The sequence below is a fragment of the Petaurus breviceps genome, unplaced genomic scaffold (genome assembly GCF_028583685.1).
Source record: "Petaurus breviceps papuanus isolate PSGF00001 unplaced genomic scaffold, PetGlider_PUasm1.0 214, whole genome shotgun sequence".
Lineage (NCBI taxonomy): Eukaryota > Metazoa > Chordata > Mammalia > Diprotodontia > Petauridae > Petaurus > Petaurus breviceps.
The window spans coordinates 4,494,037-4,507,861 of NW_027185863.1; the positions used below are offsets into that span (position 1 = coordinate 4,494,037).

The window sequence follows — 13,825 nt, forward strand, 5'->3', positions numbered from 1 at the left end:
CTTCTTCTTCTTCTTCTTCTTCTTCTTCTTCTTCTTCTTCTTCTTCTCTATCTCTTTCTCTCTCTCTCTTCCTCCCCCCTCCCTCCCTCCTTCCTTCCTTCCTTTGTTCTCTTTTTTCCTGAGTCTCCTTCGTTGTAAGTACAGTCCACATTCTGAACCCCACAATTGATTGACATGGGACCTTTGACCTGCTTCATTTTCTCATCTGGTTTGTTTGTCTAGCCTCTCAGCTCCCAGGACTCATTATCTTGGTGCTGGACTTAGTGAAGGCGCCCAAGTGAGTTAGCCTTAATGAAGTTTAGAGTTCCCAAGCTCCAGCAATCCATCAACTCAGTCTCTCCAGCAGCAGAGATTACAGGCAAGTGCCACCATGGCAGCTATCTTCTTTGGGTCTGACTGCTATTCATATATGTTCTAGCTACAGTGCTACCCTAGTTTGGTCAGATTCCTATGGGTTTTAAAAATTTCCTCTACTCTTTTGTGATGGATATTTTGAAACTGATTGTTACTTTGATAAGGTGCTATTCTGGGGTTATTCTGAATTTTCCCTCCCCTCTTCACCAACTTTTCTGCTTCTTTAATTGCTTCTTACTTGCTTCCTCTATATTCTTGTTTTATTACAAATTCATTTTATTTTCAATTCAAGGGAAAAAACCCAAACATTTCCATAACACATTACAATAAAAAGATGATTGCACGTGAAACTGCAAGCCTACCATGTACAACCTCCTATTTCCTCTAAATGTATAACAAAGTTATCATGTAAATTTTTTTTCTCCCCAGAGATGGCTATCATTAGACACTTATATGTATATACATACACATGTACAAATATATGTAAAATTACTCTATACATACTTGTATTTATCTGTTCTTTCTCTGGATGTAGATAGTGTCTTTCTTTATATGTCCTTTCAATTTGCATATTTATAATAGTCCAAATGGCTTAGTCATTCACAGTCGTTCTTAAAGCAATATTGCTGCACTATATACAATGCTTTCTTGCTTCCTTCCTCATTTCGTGCGAGTCTTCCCATGCCTTTCTAATATCACTGAGCTCATCATTTCTTACAGCACAGTAATATTCCATCACAATCATACACCACAACTTGTTCAGCCATTCCCCAATTGATGGGGATCCCCGTAATTTCAAGTTCTTTGCCATCACAAAGAGAATTGCTATAAACATCCCATTCATATTCGATGTTATAATTACTATTTGTGAATTTCCTCCCATCTTATTTTTACTCAGTATTTTCTTTCTCAGTCTCTCTTTTTACCCCATCCCTGTTATCTGATCTTTCCCCCTAGTAGAGGAGAATGGCAAAAGTACTAATTGTTCCATTTCCCACAATGCTGAGTTTTCTCTGACCTAGGATGGACCTTTAAGACGAAGGTTTAGAAGAGATTTCATCCTTTTCTGGAATCTACATCTAGATTTTATAAATCTCAATAGGGAAACAATAAGTGATAGTTATCATCAAAAACAGTTAGGGAATAATAATAATTTAGACCAATAATAATTTAGCCCTGGATCTTAGAGGCCATGAAGTCCAACCCGTTAATTTTATAGAAGAAACTGAGACACAGAGAAATAATTTCCCCAAGTTAAATAGCTAACAAGTGTCTGAGATAAGATTTGCTCTCTTACTCTCAATGAAGAGACATAGGTCTCTTCTTGACTTCAAGCCCAGGGCTCCACCCACTATGCCGTGTTTATAGGCAGCTAGATGGCACAATTGATAGAATGCTGGATCTGGGGTCAGGAAGATCTGAGTACGAGTCTGGCCTCAGATACCTGCTAGCTGTGTGACCCTAGACAAATCACTTAAGCTCTGTCTGCCTCAGTTTCCTCAACTGTAAAATGGGGACAATTGTGGTACCTGCCTCACAGGGTTGTTCTGAGGATCAAAGGAAATAATGCTTGTAAAACGCTTAGTGTGGTACCTGGAACATAGTATGCCTTTTACACATGCTCATTCCCTTAAATGTCTGAGACTGAATTGAATTCTGGTCTTTTTGACTCCAGACCTAGTGCTCTATCCACTGAACCACCTAGGTGATCTAAGATACCAAAATAAAACAAAATGCAAAGTAAATAGCAGGTAGATAAATGAAGTACTTCAACGACCATTTCCAGATTCCAACTTCTAGTCTTAGAAGATCATGAGCCTGTGAGTTTATGGATTTCTGCCCTCATTGTTGATTTTCACCATGGCTTTGTTGGCTAGGGAATTGAAAAGAGGTAGGGTTGCAGGGTGGGAATAGAGGGGATGATGAAGCATAGATGCTGTTTCACCACAGGGGCACCGGCACACTACAAAGACCCTGTTGTTCCCTCTCAGAAAGTAAGAGGGGAAACTGCTTCCTACCATGTACCAGGAGTGAACACACCATTCTAAGCCAGGCACAACAACGGGGAAATGCAAGCACCAGCATGGCCTATATGGAGTGAAAGAGAATGATTTATGCTACTCTCACCAGCAGCAGCAAGAGATCCTCTTTTTTCTCCTCTCTTTCCGGGGTTTTGTTGCCCAAACTCCTCTGGTCACTGAATGCTAGACTAATGTGTCAATTCTTGCTTTTCTGCTCCAATAGCCCTCAGTTGTGTCAGTGGAAATTATGATGCAATGGTGATATTTGTCAGTTTCTTTTAAAAGCGCGTATTTTAATCTTATCTTGCAATGTGCCCTAGAGCTTTAGGTATGGTAGGATCCATTCTCTGTCTATCTCTATACCAGCGAAATTATGTACTATGGAGCATAACTTGAATGTTGCTTCCCCCTGCTGCCCAATCAGCGTTTGCACAGGCAATACAAATTATTTTTACTGGACAATTAGCTCCTTAATTATATTATACTTAGGCTAATATTAAAATTAATCATCTCTCCCCAAGACAAATAGGAATGATTTTTTATTATCTGTGTTATCACTTATTCCATTAGTATGGACAAAAGAAAATGAACCACATGTAAATTAAAGGCACCTAAGCTCATCCAAGATGCTTAACTGCTCTGAGCCTTTTTCCTTATTTCTACATTTGAGGAGGTGGACTGGATTGCCCTGAGGCCCCTTAAAACTTGCAACTTTTGTGATTTTCTAAATAAACTCTGATAAGTTATCCTTGAATAGTTTAGTATCATTAGGCATCTTTAATATAGGGATAATAATAATGCCTTATATTGGTATTCTACTTTATTATTTTTATAGTACCTTCCTATATGTTTCCTCACATGTTCTCGGCAACACTTTGGTGAGATTAGCAGGGAAAACTTCTTATATGTCAGGAAACTGAGGTGCATCAGAGCCATTTACTCAAGGTCACAAAGCTAGTAGTGGTAGAACCAGGACTTAAACTTTGGTGTCCTTATGTTAATACTCTCCATAATCATCTGTTTCAATGGATCCATGGTCTTGTTCTCCCTGATCTGAACACCCCCTCCAAAGTATAGATCACAATTCATACATGTCTTTTCAGTCTGTGTGGCACAATACTGCATCTTTCTAATGAAGGGATTTTTAATCTGCAGTTTATGAACTTTTTAAAATAGTATTTTTTCAATTACATGTAAAGATGATTTTTAACATTCATTTTTTAAATAAAATTTTGAGTTCCAAATTTTCTCTCTCCCACCCTTCTTTCCCCTCCTTTCCTAAGATGGTAAGCAATTTGATATAGGTTGTATATGTTCAGTCATGTGAAACATATTTCCATATTAGTCATGTTGCAAAAGAAAAAATAGAACAAAAGAAAAAAAAAACATGAAAAAATTAGGTCAAAATAGCCCGCTTCAATCTGCATTCAGACTACTTTATGGACTTTATAAAAAATGTTTTGATAACTGTATTCCAATAATACCTTTTCTTTACAATCTTATGCATTTTATTAATTTAAAAATATTACTCTGAGAAGCAGTCCATGGCACAAAAAAGGTTAAGAACCTCTTTAATCTCAACAATATGGATCCTCTTTATAGTGCCACTGATCTCAATTCATCCACACTATCTCATTCTGTGCAACTCTTATCAACGACCTCTGATAGTTCTTGTACAGAAAATAAAGCCAACATAATGGAAACTTTGCTGCCAATTGGGGTTAAATGACTTGCCTAAGGTCACACTCTATTTTTTGTGTTCAGTGTCTGAGGCCGGATTTGAACTCAGGTTCTCCTGACTCCAGGGCTGGTGCTCTATTCACTGCGCCACCTAGCCGCCCCTCCCCCCAAACTCTTGATACTGCCTAGGTATTACTGGAATACATAGGCAGGTCATAAGCTATCACTCATTCCTCTTCCACATTTGACCTGCCTCCCTTTCTACTCCTGCCTTTCTTTGATGATGTTGTATGCAATGGCTTGTACTAAATTCTTCATTGGCAATATTTTACAAACTACTTGTGCTCATCATATATCTTTCCATTGCTCTAGATGTGACAATTTTGATCCTTTGGAGATTATGTAATTATGCAATTTGAAACCAGTCAGTGGCATCAGAAAGGCATTTATGTTTAAATGATGAAGTTTTGGGTCAAGAAGCAACTACAGATAGTTAAAAGCGCTGTGCAGATAGTTAAAACACAATCAAGACCATTCTTTTGTTCATGTTCAATTCTGGGTCCAGCTAAATAGCCTTCCACAGTATCTATATAAGATATATGTACAGATCAGTGAACCACTCATCTAGCTGCTTATCACACTGTGTAGACCAGAGGCATCAAACATGCATCCTGGGGGCTGCAGTTCAGCCTGCAGCTCTGTGAGTGTGACCTGAGCCAGATAAAAATGTAATTGGGAAATATTTAACAAATAAAAATTCAATAAAACATTGATAATATGTGATTTTACAAGTCAATATATGACCTACAGGGATCTTTATGTATTACTTCAAAGCAGACATTTACTAAGATAAACATTGGGGCTCACTCTCCCACACTACACATAATAAAATGAATCAGTGTATACTTAAGGTACACTGGTAGTGAGACTCTAATGTAGAAAGCACATTTGGCCAAGAAAACTCATGCTTCTGGTACGGGAGTGCCCTAAGGTTGTTGCTTTTCTCGTGACATTTATATGTTGCTACCTCTTACCCCCTCTTCTTTCACTGGTGATACAGCATGTCTTCTGAGCAGTCTGATCACTTGATCTCTTTGGGTCTATTCTTCTCCATGGGTTGACTCCCAACAGGGGTTAATTTTCCCTGGAATCCATGTTTGGCTTCATTATCTGCTAGTTAGGGTAATGCTCTTTGAAATTGCTTCCTACCTTAACTGCTATACTTTATGCTTACATGTTCCTAGGAAGTAAGTGTTTTTGTTCCTTGCTAGATACAGGGTTCTATAGTGGGTGAATTGCTCTCTTTTAAGACTCCTTTACTAATGTAGTAGGGAAGGTATGGTAGGAGGAGATAAATCTCTCCCCTGCCACTATCCTCTCCCTGCCTGCTGCCCTCTGATAGAGACATAAGGTCATACTCCACAAAGATGCTTCCTTTTAAAAGCCTCCACGGTCATTATTAATCTTTGCTGGTCAATAATGAGCCAAGTTCTCTTTTCAATTCAATCATGGAAATTTTTTTCTAATATTTCATAAAGAGATATTATGACACACATTTTTTTGCTTCATTAGATTTTTAAAAGAATTTATTGCAATTTTAAGACCAATCTTAAAATAATTTAACATTATAGTTTTATCGTAACACAAGATAACAATAAATATTAAAGCATTCAGAGGACATGATGCAAAGTTTTTCAAAACTTGGTGACTTTGATGATGCTGCTACCCAAAATTCTTTTTCAAATACCTATCTTTTAATAATTTGTCCCTCCCACTATATCACTCCCATCAATTAAATAACCATACCCTTTCTCTAAATATAATTCTCAAAGCATACATACATAGTCTGATGAAGCAAATTCCCATACTGGCTAGGTCCAAAAAATATATCTCATTCTCCATTTTAAGTTCATCACCTCTCTGGCAGAAGGCGAATGACATGCTTTATCTTTATTCTTTTGAAGTCATGGTTTATCAATGGATCAGAGCTCCAAAGTCTTTCATAGTTGTATTTCTCTCTAATGTTATCATTGTATAGATTGTTCAATAAATTCTGCTTACTCATTAATAATTCTTCTCTGTATCAGTTTATTAGGTCTTAGTTTTCTCTGAAAAATGATCTTTTTGTAATTTCTTATGGCATAATAACATTTCATTTCATTAATATACAACAATGTGTTTAGCTATTCCCCAATAGTGGACAAACCCTTGGTTTCTAATTGGTCAACTCTTTTATGTTAGCCAATTGGAAACTAAGGGTTTGTCCACTATTGGGGAATCTCTCTCTCTCTCTCTCTCTCTCTCTCTCTCTCTCTCTCTCTCTCTCTCTCCCTGTATATATATTGTCTTCTTTCTTTGAGTTGGAAGCCCAGTAGTGGTATAGCTGGGTCCAAATATATGCGCATTTGAGTATCTTATTGAAGTTCCAATTTCCTTTGCAGAACAGTTGGACCAAATCACAGCTTTACCAATAGTGCACTAGTGCACCTGTTTCCCCAAAGCCCTTCCAACATTTGTCATTTGTCATTTATGATGAAGTGGAAATTCAAAGGTGCTTTAGTGTGCATTTCTTTATTATTTAATGATTAAGAGAACTTCTTTATGTGGCTGTTGATAGTTTGGATTTCTTCCTTTGGAAATTGTTTATATGCTTGTATTATCCTCTATATCACCTGATTAGTCAAGAAATCTTCCCCTATCTGTAATTCTCAGACATTTTTCCTCTGCTCTTCTAATTTGTTTATGATATGACTTTTTACATATCTTGGTCATATATCCACTTGGAACTTAAGTTTGTATAAGGTGTGAGGAGATCCAATTTCTTCTAGACTTCTGTCCAGTTTTCCCAGAACATTTTTGTCAAATAATTAGTCTTTTAGAATCTTTGGGTTTAACAAACATTATTTAACTGTGTTTGTTTGCTTCTGAATGTTGGGTTCCCAATCTATTCCGCTGATGAACCCCTCTCTCTTTTTTATCCAATGACAAATAATTTTAATCATTACTACTTTGTATTACAGTTTGAGATATAGTACGGATAAACCTCACTTATTCCCACATTTTCATGATTACTTTTCAGATTTTTGACCTTTTATTCTTCGATATTAATTTAGTTATTATTTTACTAAGTCTATAAAATCTTCCATTGGTCGTTTGATTGCATGACACTGAAAAAGTAAGTAAATGGCTATTTTTATTATATTTTCTTGACCTAACCATGAGCAATTAATATTTCTTCAATTATTTAGGTCTGTCTTTACTTCTATAGTGTTTTGTGGCTCAATTCATATAGTTCCTGGGCAAATTATGGTAGCTATATTCTTATATTTTATAACTTATCTAGTTATTTTGATGACTTTTAATGTTTATCTTTGTCATTGTTATCTGCCTTTTAATGTTTGTGATCACATCAGTGAGTTAGTGGAGGGAGATCAAATTTTCCCTGAAACCCTTTACCTGGATATTAGCCATTTAAAGACATACTTAAAGGTAGTTTTCATGTCCCCACAAGTTTTCTTTTTCCTGGATAACATGTTTTCAAACTGTGTGTGGAATAGTGGAAAAAATACTAACTTTGGAGTCACACGACCTAGGTTCAAATCCTGGCTTTGCTGTTTCCTACCTGTGTGACCTTAGGCTAGCCACTTAATCTCTTTCAGCCTCAGTTTCCTCAACTGTAAAATGGGGTGGGGGCTTAGATTAGATAACTTTTAAGATCCTTTCTAACTCTAATCTTATGGTCACATTAGATCATGGGACATTAATTCATCTGGCATCATATCCAATTCCCTCATCATCCTGATTTCCCTCCCCAACATGAAATTTGGTTTGTCCATTTCTTTCTAAAATATAGTATTCAGAAATGAACATGATTTTCCAGTGTGGTCTGACCAGGGTAGAGTAAAGCAGGGACATTATCATCTTCATTCTCAATATACTGTAATGTTAAGACTAGGGTGTATGATCCCAGGTAAATTACTTAACCTTTCAGTGCCCCAAGACTATAAATTACAGAGAAGATGACAACTCCTATATGTAGAGGGAGCTACCTTATCTGAGAATTCTCGATACAAATGAAATCATAGATTCAATTTTTATCTCTCTCCTATACTATTGACTCATTTGGACCATTCAGTCCACCACAGTGCTCATGTCATTTTTATTATTGTTATCTAGCCACACCTCTCCCATCCTGGTCTTGTGCAGTTGATTTTTTTTTCCTACCAAAATGTAGGAATTTATGTTAGTCTTTATTAAACTTAATTTTATTAGATTTGACTAATTTTAGCCTGTTAACATTTTTTATTTTAGTTATACTCTGACTCATTTATTTTTATTTTTGTTGCCTTTGGGGGGGGGGCAATTGGGGTTAAGTGATTTGCCCAAGGTCACACAGCTAGTTTTTGTGTTGTGTCTGAGGCCAGATTTGAACTCAGGTCCTCCTGACTCCAGGGCTAGTGCTCTATTCACTGCCTGATTCATTTATTTTTAGTAGATGTATCTAATTTCCTCACTGACTTGAAAATTCAAATGAAAGTTATCTGAGGGAAAGAGCTGTGTTTTATATTTTGTGCTCTCCATAGCACCTAGCAGAGCACTTGGGACATATGGAATACTCATTTGAAAGAATGACTGACTGGTTGTATAAGACTGGATAATGAAACTGTCACTGAGAATGGCATTACTAGTGAATCTTGAACTTGGTGTTAAATATGAATCTGGACAGAATGGCAGAAGATGGTGCCAAGATATTATTATCGATGGTCTATTTAGCATCAGAGTGTTGGGGTGCTCTCCAAGGTGATTTGTGGAGGCACAATGGTAGAAGCAAGAGTTCCTTTCTGTCACGATGGTTCTGACATGGAGAAGTTTCATTGACCCCTCTCTCAAGTCTGGGAGGACAGAGTTAGCGGTTTAGAACTGGAAGCAGCTGGGGATGAGGACATTCACATTCCACCCACTTCAGTCCTTGGCTCTAAATCACCAGTCTGCACCTGGTGCTGCTGCATGTCCTATACAGGACTACGTCACGGAATCAAAGAGTGGGAAGTCATGTAGACTAATTCAATTCCTTCTAAAGCATCCCTGACAGATGGCTATCGAGCTAGAACAACATCAGTTATAAAAAAAAAAAACTCACTATCTCAGAAGCATTTCATTTTCCAGACAGCTATAATTATCAAAAAATACTTCCTTATGTACAGTCTATAAGTTTTTACCTACTACTCCTAGTTCTGCCCTCTGGGGCCACAAACAGAATGTTTATCCCCTTTCCACATGAAAGAATGTTACATATTTTGAGATAGCCATTAATTTTCCCTTTGAATCTTCTCCAGACTAACCCCTCGCAGTTCCTTAACTGTTTCATATTACATGGTTTCAAATCCTTTTATTTCTTTGTGCATATTCCAGGTTTTCAATAATTTTTTTTCAAAATGTAATGCTTCAAACTGAACATAATTCCTAATATTTAGGCAACTACGTGGCACCAGTCTGGATCCAAAGTTAGGAAGACCTAAGTTCAAATCTTGCTTTGAACACTAATATGTGACACCTGGGCAAGTCACTGAAGTTTTTTCTGCTTGCTTCCTTATCTGCAAAATAGTGCCTACATTCCTTGGTTGTTGTGAGGTTAAATTGTGATAATATTTACAAAGTATTTTGCAGCTATACAAATGTTAGCTAATAATCCTAACAACAAAACAATGAATAATGGTGATAAAAATTAATAATAATAATAATAATAGAATCTGACTTGTACAGAAACCATGGAAACTTCCTAACTTTGGACATTATTTTTTCTACAAATTATTTTCCATGAGCATAGCCCAAGATTACATGACTTGTTTTTTTTTTCTATTTTTTGGGAGAAATCAGATCATACCAATGACTCATGAGCCATTAAAATCACTAAATCCTTTTTATATAAACTGCTTCTCTAATATTGTGCTTTTGTAGTTTAAAAATATAAATAAAAATGTATTTTATTTTTATTAAATGTCATTTGTAAGACTTGACTCATTTCTACAATTAAAATATAGTTGACATGAAATTAACATGAAATTTAATGTTGATAATAAAATAAAGGGTAGAGATCATCTTAGTTCAGTGGAAAGCATTGGTTTGGGATTCAGAAGATTTAGGTTCTTGTCTTGGTTTTGTCATGGATATTTTAGATTAGTTACTTCACATTTTTGTACATTAATTTTCTATTCTTTAAAATGAGTGACTTTGATTAGATGATTCTTCAAATTCATCTGAACTTTAATATTCTATGATTCTTGTTTTATTATGTTGAATGCTTTCATCAAAGTGTAATATGCTGTTGACCACCAGAGGGCTTCCTTGTTATTATGTGAAAGTTGAACAGACTAAACAAGGAAACAGAAAAACATTGCACCCTGTTCCAAACCCTTCTTCACCAAATACATGTAATTTATAATGCACAGTCTTCCAATTCCTAAATCATGTTGATTTCAGAGAATGGAAAATAAGATACAGTTAGGAACCACATATTAATTTAACCTGTAGATGTAGAAACCCAATGAAATTTTTTTGGGGGTGGTTATCTCTTTTAGGAGCATATTTATCATTTTTCGATGGCATATGGTTATAAAGCTTGTAAATGAGATGAAGTTAAAGTCTCTACCTTCACTTCTGTATTATTCTTTCAGGAAAACATAAGGTTTTTTATTTTATGACTTCAGAGTTAAAAAAAAAGTCTGATAACTTTCTTAAAATGTATTCTTTTTTTTTTTAAATGCCTGTCAAGCAAATTTCAACATGCAGTTCCATGTGTTCAATAGACTGGCTACCTGAGTGAATTAGACAAGTGCATGTAGGAAAAGGATACAGAAGAAATACAACAGTCTCCAACCTGTCAGACGACTTTTATAGGACAGAATAATAAGTTTTATTCAGTTCAGCAAATATTAATAAGCACCGGCTTTGTGTTCAACCCTGGGGATGCGAAATAGGAAAATAAGTCTTGCAATTCAAATATTATGCAATCTACTGGGAGTGGAGGAGAAAAAATATACAAGTATGATATAAAAATCTACAAAAAAGGATCATAGATTTAGAGTTGAAAATTTTAGACCTTATTCTAGTCCAACCCTTAATTTAATAGATAAGGAAATTGAGATCCAGACATTCAGTGCTTTGTAACACAGTTAGTCAATAACAGAGTTGGGACTTGATTTCAGGTCCTTTGACTCCAAATCCAATGTTCCTTCTGTTATGCATTACCCTTGGGACACTAAACTTTAATAAATACTTAATTCTTACCTTATCTTTACTGAAAGCAGACTTTCTTGCCATTTTCTGACCATGTCCACATCATGGTGCTTCTATCTGGGCTATTGCCCCTCTCCTCATTACCTGTGGAAATTTAGATGATGTCTGTGAAAATTTAGGACTCTGACAGGTGAGTTTTGCTCTTAGCTTGCCAGGAACCAAGCCTTCATGCCACTTCCCAGCTGCCTCTATGCCATACCTATCCTATCACCATCCCTTTTCTATCTTCCCTTTGTGTGCTTTGTTCCCCCATTAAATTGGGACAAATAAGTGGTGCAGTAAACATCCAACCTCAGACTTGGGCAAGTCATTAAACCTCTGTTTGCCTCAGTTTCTTCATCTGTGAAATAAGGATAATAATAGTACCTGTCTCCCAGGAGTGTTGCGAGGATCAAATGAAATAATATTTGTAAAGTGCTTAGCACTGTGCCTGGCACTTAAGGTGCACCATATAAATGTTAGCTGTTATTAATGTAAGCTCCTTGAGGGAAGAGACTATCTTGCTTGTTTGTGTTTATATCTTCAGGTCTAAATATTATTCCTGGCATTTAATAAATCCTCTCTCTCTCTCTCTCTCTCTCTCTCTCTCCCTCTCCCTCCCCCCCCCCCCCAACCTACCTCCAATGTAAAGATATTTTCAACCAAACTTTTTTTCCTGTCTTTGGATGAATATTTAAATTATACCATTCAAGTAGATCAACTCATTTTGTAAATGTTGCAAAGATTCACAAAATAAGGTGCCATGGACATTTTATTATGTCATATTACCATTGTCAAAAAACAAGGTTGTCATGTCTGCATTGTTAAATAGTGAGAAAAGAATATTTCTCTGATTCATATGGATATTCACTTCCCTGAAGTCAGAGGACTGGATAAACGATCACATGGTGGTAAATTCAAGCTCTTAGTCGATATGAAATAAAATCAGACCACCTGGCTGTCATCTACTGTCTGACTAAAGGATAGTAGAATGTCTGTAGTCTCTTCCACCCAAAACACTCCTAACCCATCTCCTTTACCATGACTTCGGGGTTATAAGAAGATTTAACATCTACCATGTTGAATGCAGAGTGAAACTCTGGACTTCTTCTCCCAACCCACATACACATACAGTGACAAGTTAGGTTCCCAGGGAAAGGTTGGGTTCATCTCCTCAGGGTTCTAGGGATATTTCTCAGGAGTTGGGAGACATCACTAGTGCCTTCAGCTTGAGACCCATTCCAATGTGTTCTCCCTAAAGTTAGCCATGAATGATCATCACTTTTTTTTTTGTTGTTGTTGGGTTTTTTTTGCATTTTGGAGGGCAGTTGGGATTAAGTGATTCGCCCAAGGTCACACGGCTAGTATTTGTGTTAAGTATCTGAGGCTGGATTGGAACTCGGGTCCTCCTGACTCCAGGGCTGGTGCTTGATTCACTGAGCCATCTAGCCACCCCAGATTATCACTTCTTTATTTAACCATTAATATCAATCAACTTTTACAAAAAAGGACAATTACTGAGAAGATACAACAAAATGAGCGTTCTAAACATTTCCTTCCAACATCTAGAGGCATTCTCTTCCCTGTATCACCTTGGTCCTTGGAAAAAATAGGTTCAAATTTGAAGCAACATTTGACTCACTAGGTTTACCTCTGAATTCATCATAGTTGGTGGATAAATAGCTATAACTTTCTCTTGACTGTCTTCAAACTAGGTAGGGTCAAAAAAGTTACTGGGGACTTTGATCCTTACCATTTAACTTCTAGCAAATCCTGAGCTGCATTTTCATTTCCCAGACTTCAAGTGATTCACTTTCCTGACCTTCTTTCTGAAGCTCACCAGGTTGGAACCATCTCCAATACTCTACTTAAAACGCAGGACAGAGTAGATAAACCAAAGACAGAAACAACATTGTCGCCATATACTCACATAATGGTGGCTTTGGGGTAGATAAAGGACCAAGGGCCCTTTCTCTAGACAGAGGCTTCCAGCATTCCTTGTCGTTGCCCTTGAACATAAAAAGGTAGGAATGATCAAGAATAGGAGCAAAAGAGCAAATGAGAGTCCCTTTGGTTGATTAGTGCCTTTTGAATGCACTCAATTCTGGCTCAATGGTCAATCAACAATCTACTTAGTCATCACATGGTTAGTACCCCCAAATCAGTTACCAAATGACTGTGCACTCTCCAAATTGGGGAACATGGATTTTCCATTAGATATCATCATGCCTTTTTAGAAGCAAACTCCCTAGTCACTTACACTTGGGAATTGTAGCAATAGAGCGTGCTATGCACCCTCACCAGCCAAAACACCCCTTCCCACCTCTTACTTATGTAATACACTGAGTGTTCATCCTTTGAAATTGGAATGGAAACCAGAGAGGGAATAGTATAACTAAACAGAGTTAATATGCCCTATTCTCTCTTGTATATGGAGTAGAGTTGGGGATGAAAGGGAATATTTGTTCATGAAATTGGGGGTTAATAACATGATG

At 36.7% G+C, this 13,825-nt stretch overlaps 1 protein-coding gene across 1 annotated transcript in view; it reads left to right on the forward strand.

Moving 5' to 3' along the window:
• Positions 1–13,825, forward strand: part of LOC138165721 (vertebrate ancient opsin-like) — a 313,361-nt gene that overhangs the window by 5,409 nt on the left and 294,127 nt on the right. The window lies entirely within an intron of this gene.